We start from the raw sequence: 22460 nt of genomic DNA, 5'->3' as shown, positions 1-22460 counted from the left end.
AACTGGATGTTCTAGCCACCTCTCTACTACTTCCTGGTATGACTACACAAAAATCACAAAACCAAAACAGCCCAAGATACAGATCTATCAGAATAATGGTTTTGTCTTCTTGTGTCAAATGCATGGATTTTTACTGCTGCATAGTGAAATACAAGCACAAGTCAAGCATTAAGTTTTGTTGTTATCACAACAAACAAAAAAAAAATTGAAGAGAATACAGGTAAATTCAGCCCTTCCACCTGAGGTTAATGGTTTACATGTGAAAAAAGCATCGCTTTTTTTTTTTTTTTTCAAGTGAGAAGCCTGGAAAAGTGACCTGGTCTCTATAGTTTGATCCAAGAAGTGACTGACTTCTTTAACAGAAAATTTAAGACAAAACACATCTTAAACCTCTTTGACTGCCTCAGCAGCTTGGCAGAGGAGAGATTGTCCAAATGCACCAAATTCACCCATTTGGATTCAGGAAGGGCAGTTGCAGGGCTGGATTTTACCCTTTGAGCTGTTAGCAATGAGTTGCCTCCCTGTGTCCCTTCAGTGCAGCATAAGGTCAGAAATTAACAATGAGGGATTGGTGTTGCAGTAATGCTCTGTTCGACTTTGTTCCAAACCTGCTTTTTCATAATGAGCTTCAACATTTACATATTAATTCATGTATCCATTAAGTTGGTCGTCTTGGAAAGGGTCTTTTCAGCCAACAAATCCGAGTTTCTTGCTAATAAAAGCAACCATATAATTTTATCAGTCTCTGTTGCATTATCAAGTCCTGGATCAGGTTGAGTAATTACAAAGCACCGCCATTCCAGGCAGAAACAGTATGGCCTATCTGAGGCTATTTGTTCAGTTTATTTTATGGTGGTGACCTCTGTTCTGATCAAAGAGTTGCTCCTTCTAATCTTGCAGTGCACAACGAGTCATTTTCCGCCAGTTTTATAACAGAGTTTATACCTGCTCTCCCCACCGCCCCTACTAGTTTGAACTTTTTGTGAGTGCAGCAGCAGTAAAAGCACTTGTGGCCTTCGGAGAAGGTTGGTGTTAGATTTGTCATGCTTGTAACATGTTTTTTTGTCAAGGGGAAAAGCTGCTTGTGGAAGTCAGGTACGAATTGTGATGGTTTAAACAAGAGAATGTTTGGGGAAGGCATGAAACTTCCTCCAGTTGCATAACAGCGCTTTATATTCTAAAACCCCTGAGAAAAACATGTTTATGATGAAAGACTAAATAATTAAGATAATTTCTTTTTGTATCCTACTATCAATATGAACGCATAACCCAAAGCTGTATTTGCTATTCACAGAGCTTTGAGGTAGTGGATTGCGTAATGATAGAAAGTCAGTAATGGGATCTAATCAGGCAAGTAACACCTAACAAATACATTTCCTTTTGTGAGCCTGAGATTGATTAACTTTAGATATTTCTTTTTGTTGCTAGCATAAGGCTGCAGAAAATCTTGAGCAAAACACCAATCCTTTGTTACTTTTTTCATCTGTGACTTCTACTTGAGTATTTATGCAATTCCCTTCTAGTTATTGGTCACTGCACCAAATGCTAAATATGAATAGTAGATAAACGTGAGGTTTGAATTCAGTGAATGCTTTCGGGGACTGTCTTGTCGGGGGAAAGATTCTTTAAAAAGTTCTGTGAGACAACTCACGTGTTTAAACCTACGCTGTGGTGTAAGTATCGGCATGGATTCTGCTTTCAGTTTCGTTTATAACTACTGGAAAAAGTGTTACCATTGCAATCAGGAAGCGGGGATACTGAGTTGCAATTACGCTGATACAGGAACTGGAAAGAACAAAGATATTATTGGTTTGTGTCTTGGTAACCCTGACAACACACACACAGGCACATAGTATGCATACTTTCAGACCCATCAGCCCAACTTTTGCCTCTGCCCTTCTGCTCTGATTTTAAATATGCACCCTCTCCTTCCTGATTCATACACGTGGCATCTAATTCAACCCACATGTGCTCTGTGCCATGCCATCCCGCAACCCAAAACATACTCTGTCCATACTCAGCTCTTACTTCTTAGGTATTTTTTCAGCCTAGAATTTCCCAAATGGCAATCGGAACGTGTGAAATGATCTGTTGAGGGCTGGAGGGAAAAATGGGTGAAGGAAAGCGTCTCATTCTTGAAGTGCACAGATTAAATGATGAATATTACTTTCAGCTTTGAAAACTTTTGTTGGTAATGCACTGAAATGATACTTCTGAGTTGCTAAAATGATTTCCATTTTGGCAGGGTGGTAAATTTATTTTTTCTTCCATTTTTGTGAACATTTTTTGAATGTTTAACCCCAACTCAGGACTAATCCAGCTGCCCCAAGGCTGCTTTTTCCCATTGTCTCCCTATAGCCAGTTTCAATAGCAATTTTTCTCTTTTTTTTTTTTTTTTTTTTGTGAATACAGCTGCTTTGCTTGAATTCCTGTAAGTGCTAAAGAGCAACAACCTCTTAAAAAATCTGAATGCTCTTGGCTAAAGCCACACCCCCATTTTTATCTTTTCTTCTCAAGAATGAATGCATCTAGTTTTAGTATTTGTGAGAGTAGGAGGAACGTAGGAGGAGCACAGAAGTTACACATTTCCAGATTAGATGGTTATCCAAATGAGGTAAGAAAGTAAAGCAAAACCCAAATCATGCCATTCTCACTGGTTATAGAATCAGAGATTTAATTGGATGTCTTTGATGCTCACAGTTTTGACAGGATGCAGCTGTTACAGCTTCTGTACGTGCTGCAGTATTTTTATTCATGTTGTTCTGGGAATTGTGAACCCATAATTGTTGTATTCCTTCAACACGTGTTCCACAAGAATTGGCTCGCTGAACCTCCTTGGTGTATAGCATTGTTTCATAATAAAAAAGACGTATCTGAAATGAGAGACGAGATTAACTAAAATTAGACTGTAGTTAATTCTTTTAAAGAAATAATAAAATTGAGGTTGTTCAGCAATTATGCAATTACCGATGATAAGGTCAAAGGGAGAAAGAAGGAAAAGAAATGTCTCTACATTCATGAAATACTTTTTCTGTGCTATGTTTTCAGATTGTCTAAAACTCATTTTTAATAACAGTAAATTATGCAAAAGAAAGTTTAAACATTGTTTTTATGTAGCCAAGGCAATTATTTTAAATCACATTTTTTTAATATCTGCATTTCTCTGTTACGGAAGGTTTCCTTTCAGCATCTCGATTGGAGTGGCTTTGTGAGTGAAGAAAGTAAAGAAAGTCCACACAGATTCAGAACCGAACAAGATCGTTGTCAGCCTGGAAGAACTGCTTATAGTTAAAGCAGCACTGTGCATCAAGGGACAGCACCTCTACATATGGAGAAGGTAAAGCATTTACATTAATACTAATACTCAAATGCACCCAATATTGAAGGCCCTTTCAAGAGTGACTTCTGCCTCTACTTGGCATGGTAAACCAGGTGATTTTTTGCCATTTACAGTGGTTATCCACACCAGTTTCAATTTGAAATACACTTATATCCTCCTTCATTGTCTTGAAAATTATTTGTATTCCATCTCAGATACTCATTTTACACATTCTGATTACTGCCCTTAATACTTGAAAAAACATTGTGCTTGACTGCTGCCTCCTGGGGAAGATTGAGAAAGTAAAATCACACACACAAAGCAAAACCTTCAGTGAGTCTTTTACGTAATGTTTGAACTTTGTAGATTTTAACACTCAGCTTGACAAACCCATCACCATTTCATACCTTACTGAATCCTCCCAGTACTACCCAGCATATAACGTTTAAACTTAAATTTAATTTAAAACATAATTTTAAACTTGAAATTCTGAAGGGTTGATGAGATAGAAATTGGTCTGAAGCATTAAGGGAGAAGAACATTTATTTTGTAATATATTTAGTACTTTGCAAGTCTATATCTTATTTAAGAAATGGCTTAAGCACTTGGGACCCAGAAAATTTATTAATAGTTTGTGAAACTTACTTCTTTTTTACAAGGATAAATCATTTTTGAAAGTAGTTTTCAGGTTTCTAATTTGCTTCACGTTTTCAAAATGTGAGTATACACTTTGTGAGTATAAGATGAAAAAATACCGTGGTGAACTGAGGCAAATAATATCTGATGAGCTTCTGGATCTCTTTGGGTTCCTTTCAAGTGCTTTAAAAGATAAAAATAAAAGGTGAGGTTATTGACACCTAACCTGTAAGCCTAGTCTCTATATGATCAATGGGGAGAAACACTGGGAATTTTTAGGGGAAGTGTTTAGGAAGGTTAACCTCTAATATAGTTTTCTGTATTAAATGTATGATATAGAGTGGTACGAAATTCCCCAGATATTTGACTTGGAGAAAGTCTTGGACTGAAGCTACAGAGAGTGAGATCTACCAACCGTGCAAATATAACACTAATGCCCGTGCTACTCTTTGTTACTCACCAAAACACCTTTTCTGTATCATAAGTCATCTACAGCTCCATTCCTTTGGTTTTAATTCTGAATTAGTCCTTGTTTTTTCTAGTGATTGAACTCTACTGGGAACCCAGCTTGTGCTAGTGTGTAGTTTAGTTGTTGGGGTAAGGGAGAGAAGCTTTTTCATACAGGGTCACCAAAACCTGCCAGATAATGCCCTGTAGTCTTCAGCAGAAGAAGTAACTGAACAGAGAGAAGAACACTTAGTAGAAGTGCAGGAGTAGATCATTGGCATTCAGTGCTACGGATATATTCACCACGGGTCCTCTGAAGTTTTGTGTTACTGATCTGTAATCCCAAACTGTGAGTGAGAACTCTCATGCCAAAACTACCTGTATTGAACATCAAAGTTTACCTGTCTAAGTCATGTGTTTTGTTTCATTTTGCTTTTATTATTAGAAACATTGAAGCTAGCACAGCATATAGACTACACAAGAATTGACTAGGAGGTATAACATTTCTTACATTTTATGTTTTGCTTTGAGCCTTGCCGGTCTTTAATGATAATTTCTATAGTAACCATTTTTTAAGTAAACAATTGATCAGTTCTGAAATTTGTCCTTGAAATTGCTGCTCTTGGTGCAGCTCAGGAGATCTTAATGGAAACAGCCTTCTGCTGGGATGCAGAATAACAAGGTTCAGGCTGTTGCTCTTCTATCTTCATAGAAAATATTTAGAAAATACCAGGCTCGTTTATCTCTGGACAAGAAAGGGAGTGACAATCTCTGTCTCTGTCTTTCTGTGAAAACCTTAGTAAGATCTTGGTTTCAGTGAAGGCAGTGTAAGTCTCTGTGATATCTCAAGAAGGTGTGTAAAATGGAAGAAAATTTTGGTTCCCAGAGTTCTAATGACATTTAGAAAAACTGCCTAATAGCCCCCAGTTGTCCAGAATTGTCCAGCTACCCAGGATCCTGCAGAGCCTTTTTTTTTTTTCAAAACAAAACTTTCCTTACCTTGTTTATTTTGCACTATTCTACTTATTGGCTTATGTTATCTGCCATTTTGCCTTTACATTAGTTCATTTGCTTTCAAAAGCCATAGATTGCTATCTTTTAAAGAAGAGAGGAAAGATCAAGCTTTCTGTCATTTTAGTTTGCCACAGTAGATGGAGCTAGAAGCTGGCAATCCACGTTCATCTAAAACTAGTCAGAATTGAAGGACAAATTAAGAAAATCATTATGCTTGGAAAAGACCTCCAAGATCATCTGGTCCAACCATTCCTCAACCATCAGTATTACCCACTAAACCCAGGTTAGAAAGGAAAAATACTTAAAGCATTTCATTCTTAAACATACATATCCTTTATTTAAAATTTTTTTTTATTCAGCATGTAATACAGAGTGCTTTGGTGTTTGTTTGTTTTATATTTATTTCCAGCAGATTAAGCAGGGATTTTTTTTTTCTTGTGTATATGAAACACATTTAAAATGCTATTGCTTTTAATGCAAACTAGTTACAAGGTTAGGTGCTGTCTTGAATAGCTTGGTGTTCCTGAATTAGTGTTCTTTTCAATGCGGATTTCACATACACAGGAGGAGAATTGCTGATGAAGTAAATTTTCATCTGTCACCTGTAGTTATCTTATTTTCTCATTCATGTATATGAATTCAGTTATATTACTAACCAAGAATGTATCACTAGAAAGACTCGAAAGTACTTGAAAAGAGGGCTGCAACAAGTCATAATACACATTTAGCTATAGGTGTCATGAGAAGGCTTATAAGTGTGTTGAAAGTACATCTGGATTGTTTATTTTCATTTGTTAGCTTAGATACACAAGCTGAGACTAAAATTTATTTTCTCAGGTGTGTGGTTTTCAACTATGCATGAGATACTACTTTTTAATATTTAACTTCGTATTCCAGAAGTCTTTTTGAACACAAATTCAAATGTTGCTACAGTCTCCCCATGTTCTGCAAAGCTCTTACATTCTATTGAACATCAGTCAGATTTAAAATGTCTTCTCCACCCTATTTGCATTCAGCAAATAACTTCTGTATAAGCTCTGTGTACTCTGATTCCACATCTTGAACACTGCTTTGTTGGCTACTGACTGTTACGAACTGGAAAAAGCTCTTCATAATTTTTCAAACGTACTTTATCAGCATTACCTAGTGTCTTCAAGAATTTTTCACATTCTTTATTTAAAATATCTTTAATTTAAAACAACTTGTGTAAAAGTAATGAAAATATTTTCCGATAAAAGTACTTCCAAAAGAATTACACAAACACTTTCCCACAAGAACAGCTAATAAATCACACATCCTAATTAATCAACAAGTCTAGTTTTCTCTTTCTTAATACTTGAAGCTACAGTGAGAGCTGGTCTTTTTGCTATACACCTCATTATGGCAATTTCTGAAGATTGTTAAAGTCAGACATTAGATGTGTTTTTTTTTTGACAATGTTGTGATATCAATGCGTTTAGAGAATTCTGATCATAAGAAAAAAGGCTGAGCCTAAAGTGGAGCTTTTAAAGAAAAAAAAAAGAAAATCTCACCTTCTGGCTGGAAGAAAAACACTTTAACAAATCAAATTCAGATGTAGACCGTAACTTCATAGCTGAAGCCCTGACTTTTCTCCCCTCCTGTACAGGAGCATACACCGTATGTAGATCTTGTACCCCAAATTAGCATCTGACTGTTATGGTTTAGTCTTCTCAAGCATGAATCTTAATACCTTAGTACAGGTAGGGTCATCTCAATTTTGCATAAGAAGGGAATTTCTGTGCTTGCAACTATAAGCATAACCATCAGCATAGAGTAATCTTCCTAAAACAAAAGCTTCTGGTTTCTTTCTAGAAGCTTGCCATACTAGTACAGTCTTTCACTGAAATCTCTTATATCATGACTGGAGAGTGGTACCTGCTATTTTTGTGCCACACCTCAAGAAGGATCTTTCTCTCAGCTGCAAGTAAATGGGTTTCTAAAAGCTTGTTTTGAATGTTTGGATCAGGGAAAATGAAAGGCTTCGGACTGTTAAGAAAATGAAAAGTTTTCATTCACAAATGTGAGAACGTAAGTAAGTCTGGATGAGTATTTCACATACGCTAAACATAAATATCTCAAAATAGCAACCTCCAAAGAGAGAGAAGATAAATGAGAGGTAGGAAAGCTTTTTGAACTTTACGCGATTATATGCCAATTCATAGAAGGACGGGTGGAGATCGCTCTCTGCATTAGAATATGTAACTCCTCTTGGCCACAAAACTGGATGTTCAGCATCTCTGAAAAGTGTATTTAATGTACATATGCTTCAGATACATAGGAAAGAGGCATACTGCATTGTGTTAAGATTAAGTTTACAATCAGCAGTCTGGAAAGGCTAAAATAAATGGCCTCTGCAGTCATAGTCTTTTGCTTTTCTACTCATTGCTGTTTCAACTGGTGTAAGGAATAGTCCGCATTCTCAACAAATATCTGTTCAGTGTTTTGATTTTTCCTCTATCTCCAGTATATGATTCCTGGAATTATTTACTACATGTTATTAGTTTTTCTATTTTGTTTGTTTGTTTGTTGCTTGTTTGGTTGGTTTTGTTCTTGTTGTTTATAATTACAATCTAATATTATCATTTTAGTAGCCAAGTGTTTCAATGAGTAATTTGCACTCAGTCCTCAGTTTTGTCTTAAGTTGGATTTTTTATTCCAGACCCATCTCTTACAGATGAAGGGATGGTTATCTCTACATTTTATACTTAAAATCCAAGACATGTCAGGATTCAGATCAGATCTTCTACTCATTTTTTTCAAAATGACCTGATTTTCTCACAGTGTTGCATTTTTAACACTGTTTTTTTGCAAAGCCCACCTCCTGTTAACCTCGGTTGCAGTTCTGAGGACTTAATTTGTCTCTAGATCAGAATTTTGAATTTCAATCCAGACATCCATAAAACTATTAGGTCACAATTAGTGATTCAAAGCAAGAAACCAACATTTTTCAAATAGCAAATTGCATGCAAATTAGACTGGCAAATTGTGCACAGATTTGTGTCAAATTCAGTGTCAACTGAAAGGAGAAGAAATTGAAAAATTTTGGAAAAAAGTAACTTTTTGTTAGTACTGAAAATGAGATAATGTGTTTTCACTTTGAGTTTATCATGGAAGAGAAATTTTAATAACCCTGAGCAAGTTGTCTATTAACCAAAAAGAAAAAAAAAAAAAGATTTTCAAATTTAAATTGGATTATTCATTACTCACATATTTTTATTCAAAACACTTTCAGAAGACATATGATTAGTGTCTGACAAGTGTTTTGTGAGAAATCATGAGATTCATTTGCTTCAGAGGCTTCTCTGATGCTTCAACAAGCAGTCTAGCTGGTGTCCACAGTGGACAGGTACATCCAAAGGCAGCATGGTAGCAATGCAGTGGGGAGGGACAGACGGTCTCAAAGGTACCTACCAAGTGGTATTCCAGGTCACCAAGGTAGATGTGTCCTTGGAAGCACAGATTCCCTTCCCAATTTTCAGCCACGCATTTGCCCTGTCTCCTTTACTTTCTTCCTGTCTAGGTTCCTTTTTCCCCATCTTTATCTCATTGTCCAACTCCCATTCTTTTGAGCCTATCAGACGGTCTTCTCTTGACTCAGAACCTTACTCCAGGCACAGCACATCCTTCCCTGTTGAGTCTGCTTTGGACATTCAGTTCCATCTTTCCTATCCGTCCTCAGAATCATTCTTCAAATACTCATTCACCAGCCCCCAGATTACCAGCCCCTTCAAATTTCTCACATGCAGTGTCCTTTCCTGTTTCTCTGTTCCAGTTTACCTGACTGGATCATAACAAGCAGCTCAAGTGTTTTCTTTCTTTAATAGTGTTTTCTTTCTTTTTTTTCTTTCTTTTTCCTCTATGAACACTCACTAACATAAATGAGAATTTAATAAGAGTTTACTATCTGGAGACAGGATCAGTGTCTTTACAGAAGGTGGCAGTGTAATATATATATTAGCTCTGGACATCCTGAAAAGTAATGGAGGCTGTTCAGTTTGTGATTTTCTTTTTGAATGAAATCACATCTGCCTGAATTGGTACAGATAGAGAATCTCAGCATGGACAAAAAAGAAGAGGATTTTTTTCAGGACGATGAGGGTTTCTGTGTGCAATTACAATCACACTGTGTGATTGGAAACAATCCAGGAACCTAACGTTCCAAAAATCATTTCTGAAAGGATACATTTAAAGGAATATGCAATTAATTTGACTGTCTCATCAGATCTACGGATTGATTTTTTTGGTAAGTATAAATGTGGATGCATGTACCTCTGAACTGTGTATGAGTTATTAATAATAATTACAAATATTCCTTTCACATAGCTTTCATTTAAGTTTTAGCCTAAGTTAGAACCAAGTGTCAAATTCCCATCTGGATCTTGACCACAAATATATTTTGTCTGGAACTTTCTAGGATTCAAAATATACAAGATGTCCTTCTTTCCCTGGGACACACTGCAGTTTGTACAGCGCTCGTACATGCACAAATGGCAGACAGTGCTTGGCTAACTGTCCAAAACTGAGGGTGCGTGCTCATCTGGGAAAGTAAACTTTCCTGTGAGACCTTATTTATGTAGTTAAAATTGAAATTATTCTTCCTTTCTAACCAACACGTGATCATTCCCTACAGTGTTTTAATAAAATTCAACTTCAGACAACTTAGCTGTAAAAGAAACTGGAACCACTTGGAGCTAAAGGAAAAATCAGACGCTTCCCTACACTGTGGTTTCTGCTCATTGATTGACAAATATCTGGTGCTGTCTATATTCCTCAATGCCAGTTCCAAACAAGGGGAAGTTAAAGATTTTTTCCTCCAGCGTGAATGCAAGAGATTTATGGATATGAGTCATAGTTTCTCTACACATCATTCACTTCTTTCATTTAACATATCCCTTAATTCCTTGGTGGCCACATTTTTAACAGGTTCTCTGAGGATAGAACCATTAACTACCTGTATATTTCTGTGTGTTGTGTGGGTCATGCATATTCACGGAAATAGATAGCTAAAAGCCATGTAATTTATGAATGATTGGCTCTGCTATTTAAAATAGCAAACATTTCTGCAACATTCTTACATGAAGAAATATAAAGAGACTTTGCCTCCTGAGAAGAACACTGTCCTTACTAGTTGTATAAGGAATTGATTTCTCTATTGGTACTATACAGATCCTTCCTGATAGGTAGTCCCAACCTCAAATGCTTGTGCTACAGGCCGATAAATGTTACAAAAGGTAAGACAGGAAGCAGATGCAAAGAGACCTAGTGAAGTAGAAAAGGTCACACAGCAGGTTAATGACAGAGCCAAGAAGAGGACCCAGCTTCTAGCTCTGCGACCTATCCATTGACAATGTTTTTTTCTCTCTGGTTTTGTTCCTATGCTTCTCTACACGTGGCCATTTGCTATAATAGGTAGCTTGCAGTGGGCAGTGTGAGTCTAATCATTTCTAGCCACCTGTAACGTGCAATTATAGATTCAGTGTTTTTTACTCTAAGCATCCTGAATAAAAGAGGGGAGAGAAGTACAATTAATGCAGGCAAAGTTGTATCCAGATGTAATTGTATGGCCTGAATGCTGCAGTACCTGTCAAACAAGCACAAATAATTGATATCCTGTTGTTTTCAAATGTTGCTGAGGCACTAATTATCTTTTAGCATCCTTCACCAGTGCAACAAAGGATGGAGAAACACCTCACAAGCTTTTTATCCTGTGATACTCAGTCACTAAATGGAAATATCTGTAGCAACGCTGTCTTTGATTACTTGAAAGGTTACTTTCTTGGCCCACAGGAACATTACATTTTTCTGTGTTGAGGTGCACAGCTTCTCCGTGCAGAGTTTTGTTAACAGCAGGTGGCATACTTCACCCGACTGACTGACGACTTTGTAGAGGCTGCATGTGAGTTAAAACTAGCTCCTAGCAAATGCTGATAGCTATTTAGTTCAGCACACATAGTAGCTTTCCTCTGCCAAAGCTCTTTTATGAAAGAATTAGCCATGAACATCAGTTTTAGAATAACTCGATATAATCTGAGGCAGACCCGCTTTTCACTCTCCATATTTGTACCTTCCCATTTTTCCCAGTGACTCTCCCTGCCTGTACTTTTCCCACAGCTCATTGCAACAGTCTTTTCATCCACTACTGCAGTTCCATCTGCACTAGTCTTCTGCTGCAGTTTCAAATGGGTTGCTTGGCCTCGCATGCAGGATGTAATTAAACCCATAGTAAGTTTTTGCTGCGTGACACAAACATTTCCTGCTCCTCCGGTAACCAGACTGAAAATATTTGTGTAATTTGGTGTGGAATAACTGCCTCAGAATCTTACAGAGAATGTCTAACATCCATACAGAAAAATCCAAGGTATTTTTTTATCCAAGGTATTTTTTTATCCAAGGTATTTTATTATCCAAGGCTCTCGTCACCTTCATAAATTAAACCCCCTAGCTTCCAAAACCAAGGCATAATAAAAAGCTTTTGGCATGAAGAACAGCTTCCCACTTGCAGTAAAATAAACAGTTTCTGAGATGCTCCATGCTAACCAGTGTCTCTGCTGGAGTTTGACTTTGCATACGTTGTTAACTTCAGTGTGGCTATACACTGAGCATACAATTAAGCATGTTTGTAATTCCTATCTTAGAAGACCTGACAATACAAAGTCTTGACTACACAGACCTCTTGGCAGGATAAAGATTCTAATTTTGACCTGACATGAATGAATCTCTGACTTTGGCTATTAGTTTTCTCAAAAAAAAAAAAAATAAAACAAATTATTGTTTGATTATTCACCAGTTTTTCATCTTTTTATCAGCGATCCTTTTCTCTTGTCTGGGCCAAATAAGCAGAGCACTTTTCAAAAGCATGCAGTTTTTTCTAACTTGGTTTCCAGTGAAGCCAGACAAGTTTTAGAACTGACTTTGGCATAACCAGAATTAGGCTAATACTGAGCATATTTCAAAATCCTACAGTGAGGACCTGATAACCTTACTGAGTTCTCAGATAGCTACTTAGGCAATATCGGTGCCCAATAGACAATATCTTCCCATTTGTCTCATTTAAATCTGTCCTTGTCTAACTTAAAATGCAGTTATGTACTAAAAGGTGTGAGTACTTTTTTTCCTTTCAGAAGTGCAAGCAGATAGATTGCCTATTTGATAAATAGGAATCAAATAAAATTAGTTTATTTTTCTTTGAAAAAAATAATAAATGACATAGAAATTCCTTTGGAAGCCTATTCTAAATTTCAGCTTCTCCAATAAACAATTTTTAGTTCGACTGTTATGTTGTTCTATGTTGAGTTTCTGACCACCTTGATTATGAAGTTTTCTTTTTGTGGGTGGCAAGATAAAATGACCTAAGTCCATGTCAGTGGAATTTTTGTTTGTTATCACACAGTACAATAACTTTGTGTTTTTTTCCAAAGAACAGCAAATTCAGTTCAAAGTCTCATGAATAAATGCCATGAAGACTGATAAAAATACATCTTATCAGTAAAAGAGTGAACATTACTAGCCATTGGCTTCCACATTTGTTGTGCTAAACCATGGCAACTACAAATCTTTTTTAGGGTCTGAGTTCATAGATCTTAAAGAAGGAAAGGTCATTCTTGAATTTCCATAGAGACAATACCTTAACTTTAGAGGCAGACCAGTTCATAAGCTGTTATCTTTCTGTTCTCTTGATTTTATACTGGGTTCAAATAGTCACATTTTTAATGGAGTCTCTGTTTACAAGATACCTTCTAATTCACATCTAACTGCTGCACATGCCCACCAAAACAGTTTTGCAGGGTCCGATTGCAGGTTACATTAGTCTAGATTCACTCAGTTTCATGGATTGCCATTGTAAGACAAAATGGGGCCTGCAGGATCAGAAATTTTACTTTTGTTTGGGTTAATGGGAATAGAGTTGAAGGTTCGAAATTCACTGTCTAGAAGCAAAAGCACCCCTGATAATGATGGATCCCGTGCTTTCCATATGCAGGATTTTAACTGAAGCCCCACTTCTTCCTGCACATCCGCTTTCTGCTCACACTGTGTTCCTTTTTACACAAATTTTCTGACAGAAAGAAACAACACAAGGAACATGAGGCTTGGTCTTTTTGACACACATTGAACTTTGTACATTTTCCAATAGGGTCTCCAGGAATTATATTAATCATCTTTTGGGTTACATTTTCAGTCCTTTCACGTTTTTAGATTGAAGATTGTTTCTTACGTTTGGTGGGTTAAATTCAATACTCAGATTTGAATTTACAACCTGGAAGACAGGGAGCAGGTGTGGGTGTAAATGCGTGAAGGTGTCACTGCGACTAACACAATCTAATCTGCACATTTCTAGAAGTCAGATGGAAATAATAACCACTGTAAAAGGCTAAGTCTTTCAGAAATGCGCACTCTTGGTCTCTGAGAAGACGTCAGGCATACTAGCTGGAGTCAGAAATGGGCATTTGTTCGTGTAGGTCATAGCTGAATGCTAGTTCTAGGATTGCAGTGTTGTAACTTATTAAATTGTTCTGAATTCTTATTGGACATAGATCAGGGATAGCAGATTAAAAGATATATATCGTTGAAAGGTTTGAACATTCTAAGCATTCACTGTCTTGACCAGTGGCCCTGGGGCCACTGAATGCAGTCGGAAGTGAGATTTCCCAAGGATTCAGTACAGCCCTATCTCAGACTCCTGTTATGAATTTTACTGTTGCCTTCAGTAGGAGCACAGATGTGCTGGTGATATTTCTCCTCAAGCAGCCATTATTGCATAAAGTAGACCTGGTCTACTTACTGGACGGTTTTCACGTAATATGCCAATTAGTTGAATCCAAAATGTTTCACTGGGAGCATCACATTTCTGATAAACTTTCAGCAAATCTGAGGTTAAGTTTTCCATAGACACATACTGGCTTTAACAACGTGCAGGAAGACAAGCCCTGTGCTTGTGGGATTTCTAGTTATGGAGCACCCAGTCAAGTGAAGCACGAGTATCAGTGTTCTGGGCTGAATGGCCACGCCAAAGCATCCAGGCTCCCTGACAGGAAGTTGTGAACCCCAAAACTCATACAGTGGTGACAGCAATGAGGCTACAGTGCCTGACCTTGAAGCAGGACACTGGAAAGTATAAGACTTGTGTTTGTGTCAGGCTCTCAACATTTTCAGGGTTCCTGTTCTTACATGAGGAGCTGAGTCCTTGGTCCTGTCTCAGCGCTAGGCTCTCCACTCTGCCAATAGCAACTGTGAGAAATTTGGTTCAGCACGGAACTTGCACAGCTTCCAAATTCCCTGCCCAGGGAGCCAGGAATCTGGCAGTCTGAGGCAACCCTGGCATGGAAAACACTTACTAAGACTTGGGAGGTAGATACAACATATAAATCAATATGACTAACTATTTCTGAGCAGGGTAAAGGGAATCACCCCATTACCACAAGGAACACAGGGCAGGATTCTTTGGGTTAGATGACATGTATTCTTAACTCCGTGGCTATATGAACGAGATCCACGCTGACTTTAAAGGAAGTCACGAGTCTCTTTGTAGTCAGATTAGCTAAGGTGCCTCCAGACACCTGAAGCTTGGTAAAAGGAAACCCACTGTGTGTTTGCAGCTCTCTTAGTCATGGAGTTCACTTACAGTTCACTTAAAAGATCAAGTCAGTTAAGGGCAATTCTAAATTAGTTCTTTTAATTTAATTTCATGAAATATTTTGGAGACCTATAGATAGATCATGAATATGCTTGATTAGCAAAACTGAGCCACTGTTGGTATTAGAATAAAAGCCATCTGAACAGAAAGCAAATGTCAAGGACTCAGGTTGGAGGGCAGTGTAGAGGAATGGCCTAGCGAGTATAGCCACTGTCTAATTGATCCAAAAGACAACATTAAAAGCTTCATGTGCAAAGAGTTTGCTAGTATTTCTTTTCATGACTTGAGATGAATTCTCTGGTTAGCACTGAAATTTGGAAAAAACAAAAAAAAGCTTTTCAGACTCTGCAAAGCCACAGCTGTATCTGCTGCCTCTTTCTAATTCCTTCATATCAGTGAGTATCTGGACCAATCCTTTTGTTACTTATTTAGAGAACCAGATGAACCGTATAGATCTTTGGTAAGCTTGATCACATTTTTTGGTCCCAGATGAAATTCTTTGACTCTTGGAAAGTACTGAGGAACTTCTCTTTTAAAATCAGGCCTTCCTGAAGGCTCTCAAATTTGGTGCCCCAAATCACTTGTCTGATTTGAAAATTGTAGCTAGAGTTTGAAAGCACTACTCTAAAGAAAACAAGCAATCAAAAAAGCAACCTTTCCTCAGATTTATATTATTTTTGAGTCAATTCCTTGGCACTAGCAATCCCAGGTTCCAGTGTTATGTACTACATCATAACAAATACAGGCAAAGGAGAACATATGAAGGAAAATGCCAATCAGCACAAATACAAGTTTTTGTTGCTGCTGCATATCAAATTCTCTTCTAAGAGACCATGACATGCTGGTAATATCATTGGGGTTTGATTCACGTTTAAGGGAGTAGTGGACCTCGAACTGCAAGTCAGAGATCACCTAATAAATGTGGTCTGTTTGAATGCTGCTCGAAAAGCTTTTAGCTGTTAAAAACAATTGATTTTTTTCAGACACAAAAGTACACATGCTCAGGTTTGACTAACTGAACTTTGCTTCTGAGGCTTAGACAAAAATGTTGAAATATTTCACTGTGTTTTTAGATTAACGTGCAGGGACTTAAAACTTCATGTTGAGCTCATGACAGTGGGGCCTCAGAATTCATTACAATATAGTAATATGCAGGAATGGATTCTCTTTTTATGTCAGTGAGTAGATGAAAGTGTCAGCTTTCAAAATCTCTTAACCACACGGCTTCAAAAAAATAGAACAGCCTCAGTCCTAGCTGTAGCAGGCCTGCTTGGTAGGCTGCATAGCTGTGGACCCTGTGTATTCTGGTTCATCCTTACCCTCCTGCTCTCAGAGCTTCAGCGTTCCCTGCTGGGATATCAGGGGGTGAGTCCTACCTCTATGCAGATATTGGCTTTGAGGAAACTGAAAACTTGGATTCTGATAGGAGTGCTGGAAGCAATATTTTCAACTACAACTATGAAAGGGCTTTGTTCAGTATATGGGATGGAAAGGATCCTTCCCTACACATTTGTCTATCTCCCTTGGGCAATAACCAGCAAAGCTCCAGTGAAGAGGACCTACAAATGGTTCTATGAACTTACATTCCCCTGTTAAGGTACCAGCTCAGGCCCTGACTCAGCTAAAGAAATCGCAAAGGCCAAAGGGGGTATTTGAGGAGGAAAATGCCACTCCTGCTCCAAGGCTTCTGTTAAAAGAAACATCTTTCCAGTTTCCAGTGTTGTGAAAGCTTTACATTTAGGAATTGCTTACTGAGAAATGGAGGGCAGAATGAGAACATTTATAAGTTGTCTCAAATAGATAAAATAATAAGTTAGCAAGAATCAAACCAATGCTAAAATTCCAGATATCCTAACAGAAAAAAACAGCACAAGTTCAGAGAACAATTATAGCAGGAACACAAAATCTGTTTCTATGGAGATAGACATGAAAGAGAAAAAATTTGTCAACTTCACAGTTTTTAGGCCAAAATAGGAAAATTGTGAGTTTACAATGAAATTAAATAAAAAGGAAGACAAAGTAAGAGTGTACTGCTAAGGGACAAAGGCTGTCAGTGGTGCTGTAATATTTGGGTGTGTCAGCTGCAAATTTGGGGAGTCCATGTAAAATCACAGAAATTTTGTAGAAGTCCCACAGTCCCACTAGACATGAAGTAATTTTTTCAAGTCTTCAAGAGTTTGAAGTTGGGAGCAAAAACAGTGGCTCCCAGAATCACTAGTTAATTTTCAGCATGCTTTTCTTCAGATTTTACCACACACGTGCTTAAACTTAGAAAAAAGTTTGTAGTCATGGTTTTATAAGTTGGAGTTCACAGATATACATCTTAAATTAATTCAGAATAAAAACAGCCCAAACACTTCCTGCCATTTGTCAGAAGTTTTCAGTATCACTTTCATTGCTAAACCTGAACTGCATCAAACTTAGAGAAGAAATATTAACAATCTCTCACCAAACAAAAGCTTTCAGCTTTGGCTCTCTGCACTGAATGGTTCTATACTGCCAAAGACAATTGAGCTACAGTTGACTGCAGTTGGACTTTTCCAGGCACAGTGCCATCAACAACTCCTTGAGGTTGAATGACTTTTATTAGCTATTGGCTACTTTATAGTAGCCACAACAAAGATGGATTGGTGAAAAGGATGAACCACAGAAACTCTTGAGTGAAAGTTTTCAGAGAACTTGGAGCAAATCTGTTAAGGTCATTAGAAATATATGAAGTAGCTCACAGCTAAACCTATGCATAAGTAGAATAGATCCAAAAAGAGTTTATCAAAAAAGAAAACACATAAAAAGCGTATTAAAATTGAAATGAAGCACAGAAATAGAGTTGCAACAAAATTGTTGCTCTGTGTACTACTGAAAAAACATACTAATCTAATATATACAGTTCCACGTATATCAGTTATGCCAACTGCTTTTTAATGGCATTGTAAGAAGAATGCAAGCAGACACTGAGAATATGAGATTCTGCAGATTCATAACATCGGTGGGATATAAAAGAGCAAAAATAGGTGGATCGTAAAACTCAGAATGACAGAGGCTGAAAAGCTCAGGCAGCAGCATGGAAATTGGAAACTGAGTGCCAAATAGTTTTGAGGGCACAAGTGAATGTGCTGGATTCCAAAGGCCTCCTGAGAATTATGTAAGAGGAAGAAAAAAAGATCACCACAGACAGTTATATCACGGAACAAACAACAATCACACCACTGCAACAATTCAAATTACAAATAGTGTATCAAAGAAAGGTCTAAAAAGTACTGAAGCAAAAAGCTCTTTTAGCTGAAGGCATCATGAACCCACTAACACTGTACCTGGGATAATTCATTTTTTGTATCTATTTTGTAGACAGGTATGCACTTGACTCATACAAAAACATCGCTATGATATTTTTGAGGGAGTCTGTAGCTAGAAATTGATAAAATGATCAAGCCAGTATTTCACCTGCTCTGCAGATTACCTACTTATATTGACCAAAAAAAAAAAAAAAAAAAAAAAAAGAGTCAGGAAAACAGGGAAAAAAAGACCTAAAAGATAAAATTCACAGAACAGCTGATAGCCCTCACAAAACATTGAAGGCTGCACATTTAGAAGTTAGAATACTTCCTTTGGAAGGGCCCTACAAAGGTCCAGTCCAACTGCCTGACCACTTCAGGGCTAACCAAAATTTAAAGCATATTATTGAGGGCATTATCCAAACACCTGAACACTGACAGGCATGGGGCATAAACTGCCTCCCTAGGAAACCTGTTCCAGTGTTTAATGACCCTCGTGGTAAAGAATTTTTTCCTAACGTCCAGTCAGAACCTCCTCTGTTGCAGCTTTGTGCCATTCTCGCATGTCCTACCATCAGTTACCAGGGAGAAGAGGTCAGCACCTCCCTCCCCACTTCCCCTCCTCAGGAAGTCGTAGAGTGCAATGAGATCACCTCTCGGCCTTCTCTCCTCCAGACCAGACAAACCAATTGTCCTCAGCCTCATCTCACAAGGCGTACCCTCCAACCCTTTTGTCAGCTTTGTTGCCATCCTCTAGATGCATTCAGGTATCTTAACATCCTTTTTATATTGTGGAACCTGGACTTGCAGACAATATTTGAGATGAAGCTGCACCGACATAAAATATACTGGGAGAATCACCTCGTTTGACCAGCTGGCTATGTATGCTGTGTTTAATGCACCCCAAAACGCAGTTTGCCTTCGTGGCACAGTGCTGACTCATCTGGGTAGACTGAAGCAATTTAATGCATTATAAAGGAGTCAATGTGAAACGCCTACAAACATCTTACATCATTTTGTCTTACATCATATTGCCTTACACCATAAGAAAAGCAAAACCATTCTCATGCTGTTAATGCCAAAGACTGATACTGGCATCTGTTGCTTGATAAGGAAAACAGCTACATCACTGTGCTCTGGATTTCATGAGACAAATTGATAGGGATGGTAGAATGCCCTAGGGATCGAACATACGGTGGCTTAAAAACAGGACAGGCAACAGGACTAACTAACAGGATTCAAACACCTTAGAGATTAATGTCAAAACAGAATACGACAGATGAAAAAGGAGCATAGCAAGAAATAGTGTGATGTCTGAAGTCAATCTCTTCTGATCAGTGGAAATAAGCAAGATTGAAGAAAAAGGAGATTTCTGGCTGACTGCTGCGCCATATGTGATACACTTACTAATTTACCTGCAGTTTCCTCTCACTGGGTAAAACCAATAAAGAAGATATCCATTCTAAAAGGCATTACTAAATCATAATAAAGTCTTTGTTAAAAATATTTCACATGGTTCTTCTATGTCAGCCTACTGTGTATAAGCCCTCTGGGTGAGTCGGGGATGGGAGTGCAGAAAAGACACAGGTCATCTAAAAGATGAAGCAGAGAGTAGGAACTAACTTCCCCATTCTGAAATTCCATAAGTGGAATGTGAATGAATAAAAACACATTGTTGCAGAGATGGGGACTAGGACAATGTTTCTAGATATATGGCAACCAGGAGCTTTCATATTAATCTTACTAACACCCACAGAGCAATAAATGCACAACTGAAGCATCTTTCAGTCTCATATATGTGCAATAATAAGCTCCACTAGAACAGTCCAGAAGGAAACTCTTCAGAAACTACTATAGATGATCAGAAGGCATTTTTATGAAGCATCTCACACACACAGAGAATACTGTCGCATGATGTTCTTGGAATAGCAGTGCTAAACCTGAGATACTATGAGATACAGAGAAGATTTCTTGTGCAGCAGTCCTAGATCATAAAGCGAAAACTATGAAAAATGCATTTTTCCTTCTAAGGGAAAGCATCATTTAAAGCAACTATATACCAGATTGAAGGCAGGAACTTGAAAGGACAAGAATCAGCTCTGATCACAGGCTAATAATAACTACTAACATCATATATAAAAGCAATATACTATTAAACATATTTTTGAGAAGAGGGATTTTTGAAAACATATGCTGGAGCCATTAGAGACCACTGAGACCTGATCAACAAGACCAAAACCAGATTTGCACTGGCTTCTCCTACATCTGCTTGCAAGGCCTTCTCAAGGCCTTTAGGGCTAGTATGGCGTGAAAGATCCTTCTTCCAACATAATGGCCATAAATGCCATATTGGCGTAAATGCCATATTAACAGGTGATTAGGGAACTACCTAAGCAAAAAGAAAGGAGTAACTTAAAAAGAAGGGGCATGAATGTGTGTGTGCCTGTCTTGAGATGGACTTTGGAAGGTATAATGTCACATTATGCAATCAGGTTGTTCAATTCATGCTTAGCTTTGCAGTCTGGAAAACATACATCCACCATCTGTAACAATATATATAGAAAATATTTGAAACACATGAAAAGCAATTTTTTTTAAGTACGCTTTTCAGCATATTTAAGAAATCTCTGCTTTCTAGGTGGGCTTGATGTTAGAGAGAGAGCATAGAGAGGACAACGAGGTCTGCATGTTATTCAGTCTGAAGTCTTTCTCCTTCGCTTTAAAGTAAGCACTAAATACTGCATATTCTGGACACAGTCTGTGTCCTGGATTTTGTCATGAAGTTTGCAAAACTGTTTTGGTGGTGAGGATGCAGATCTGTGCTCTTGAATCTGTTCCAGCAGAGAAGTACAAAATTAAGCCACTAAATTGCAATCTGAGCTTATTGGAATTAGGTGTTTGAATTATTAAGGTGCAGTGAAACTATGGATGGTCACTCTACTTGATTTAAACACTCCTATTTTGATGAAAAAAAACCTCTGGAAAACTGAAGATGAGTGGCCGATCTCTCAGGATGACTGGCCTAACATGAGAACTAAGGATGTTCCCAAAAGGCATGCCCTGTCGTGGAATACTGTTAGCAGGCCTCTGCCTATTCTGCTACAGTAATCAAATCCTTCCAATGTTTATGTTTGCTCATTGGATGGGCATTCTTGCTCACTTTATATCTCCGAGTCCATCTCTGTTCAAATAAAAGCCATATATCTGTTTCAGTTGTTTGACTTGTTTTACATTGGAGCCAAACATCAGCGATAAGAATAGCAAACATAATGCACCGGAGCAGGAAAAGACTGGTACCTGAGCATGTGTCCCAGACTACAGACACTTATTGAGAAATGTACTGCTAATTAAAATTATTTTAAAAATGAGCTACTGCCCAATGGCAAAGAAATACTGGTAAAGCACATGTCCGTAGGCCCAGCACTGGAAGTAGGAGATGGCAACACCTTTTTAAGCATTATGTCACCTCAGCCTGCTGATAGATTGGAAGGGAAGCAGCATTCTTTTTGCAGGTTCCATCCACTTTAGGAAAAAGCTATCCTTCATTTTGAGGAAGAAAAAAAATTGCTAGTTGGCTGCCCACCTTTGTGTTTTCATTAGATAGGTAAAAAGCCAAACAAAAAGAACAAAACCACCTCCAAAACAGAACTGTGATTACTGGCAGTAGATGCGGTCCTGGCACACAAACATCTCGAGATCTGATGTGTATCTCAAAGTTCATTAACACAAAGAAAACTTTTGGTCTTTAACACAAATAAGAAATAGCATTAAATAAGTTGAGGGCCACAGAATTAGGAAGTTTGGGAGATCACTGTGACAAGGACTTACTTTCCAGAAGTGCTCTGGCAGTTTTCTTATGATGATATATCAAATTTGTTACTCAAAAAGCTTCAGTAATTTTAGTACATTTTGGTCTGCATATATGTAATTTTTAGTAGGAATATTAATCCCAATGAAATACAAATACCTTTCCCTTCCATTTCTGAATGCTTTCCACTCTCCTGCAGTCTCCTTTAAGTGCAAACCACAAAGATGAATAGGTGTTTCTTTTGGTAAAGGAGGAGTTATTGTAAAATTCATGGTTCAGAAAGTCCAAACAAACTGTTGCTCTACCATGGCA

General features: G+C 37.8%; 1 protein-coding gene across 1 annotated transcript in view; it reads left to right on the top strand.

The window, feature by feature from the left end:
• Positions 1 to 3174: 3174 nt before the first annotated feature.
• The window catches only part of LOC121068936 (albumin), a 34991-nt gene continuing 15705 nt past the window's right edge, over positions 3175 to 22460 (top strand). Inside the window, exon 1 of the mRNA XM_040554488.1 lies at positions 3175 to 3337. The gene's annotated coding sequence lies outside the window, so the exon portion shown is untranslated. The remainder of the gene's footprint in view (positions 3338 to 22460) is intronic.

Source organism: Cygnus olor, chromosome 4 (assembly GCF_009769625.2).
Source record: "Cygnus olor isolate bCygOlo1 chromosome 4, bCygOlo1.pri.v2, whole genome shotgun sequence".
NCBI classification, from domain to species: Eukaryota; Metazoa; Chordata; class Aves; order Anseriformes; family Anatidae; genus Cygnus; species Cygnus olor.
Note: the sequence above shows the minus strand (reverse complement) of the source record. Positions and strands in the feature narration are given on the sequence as shown.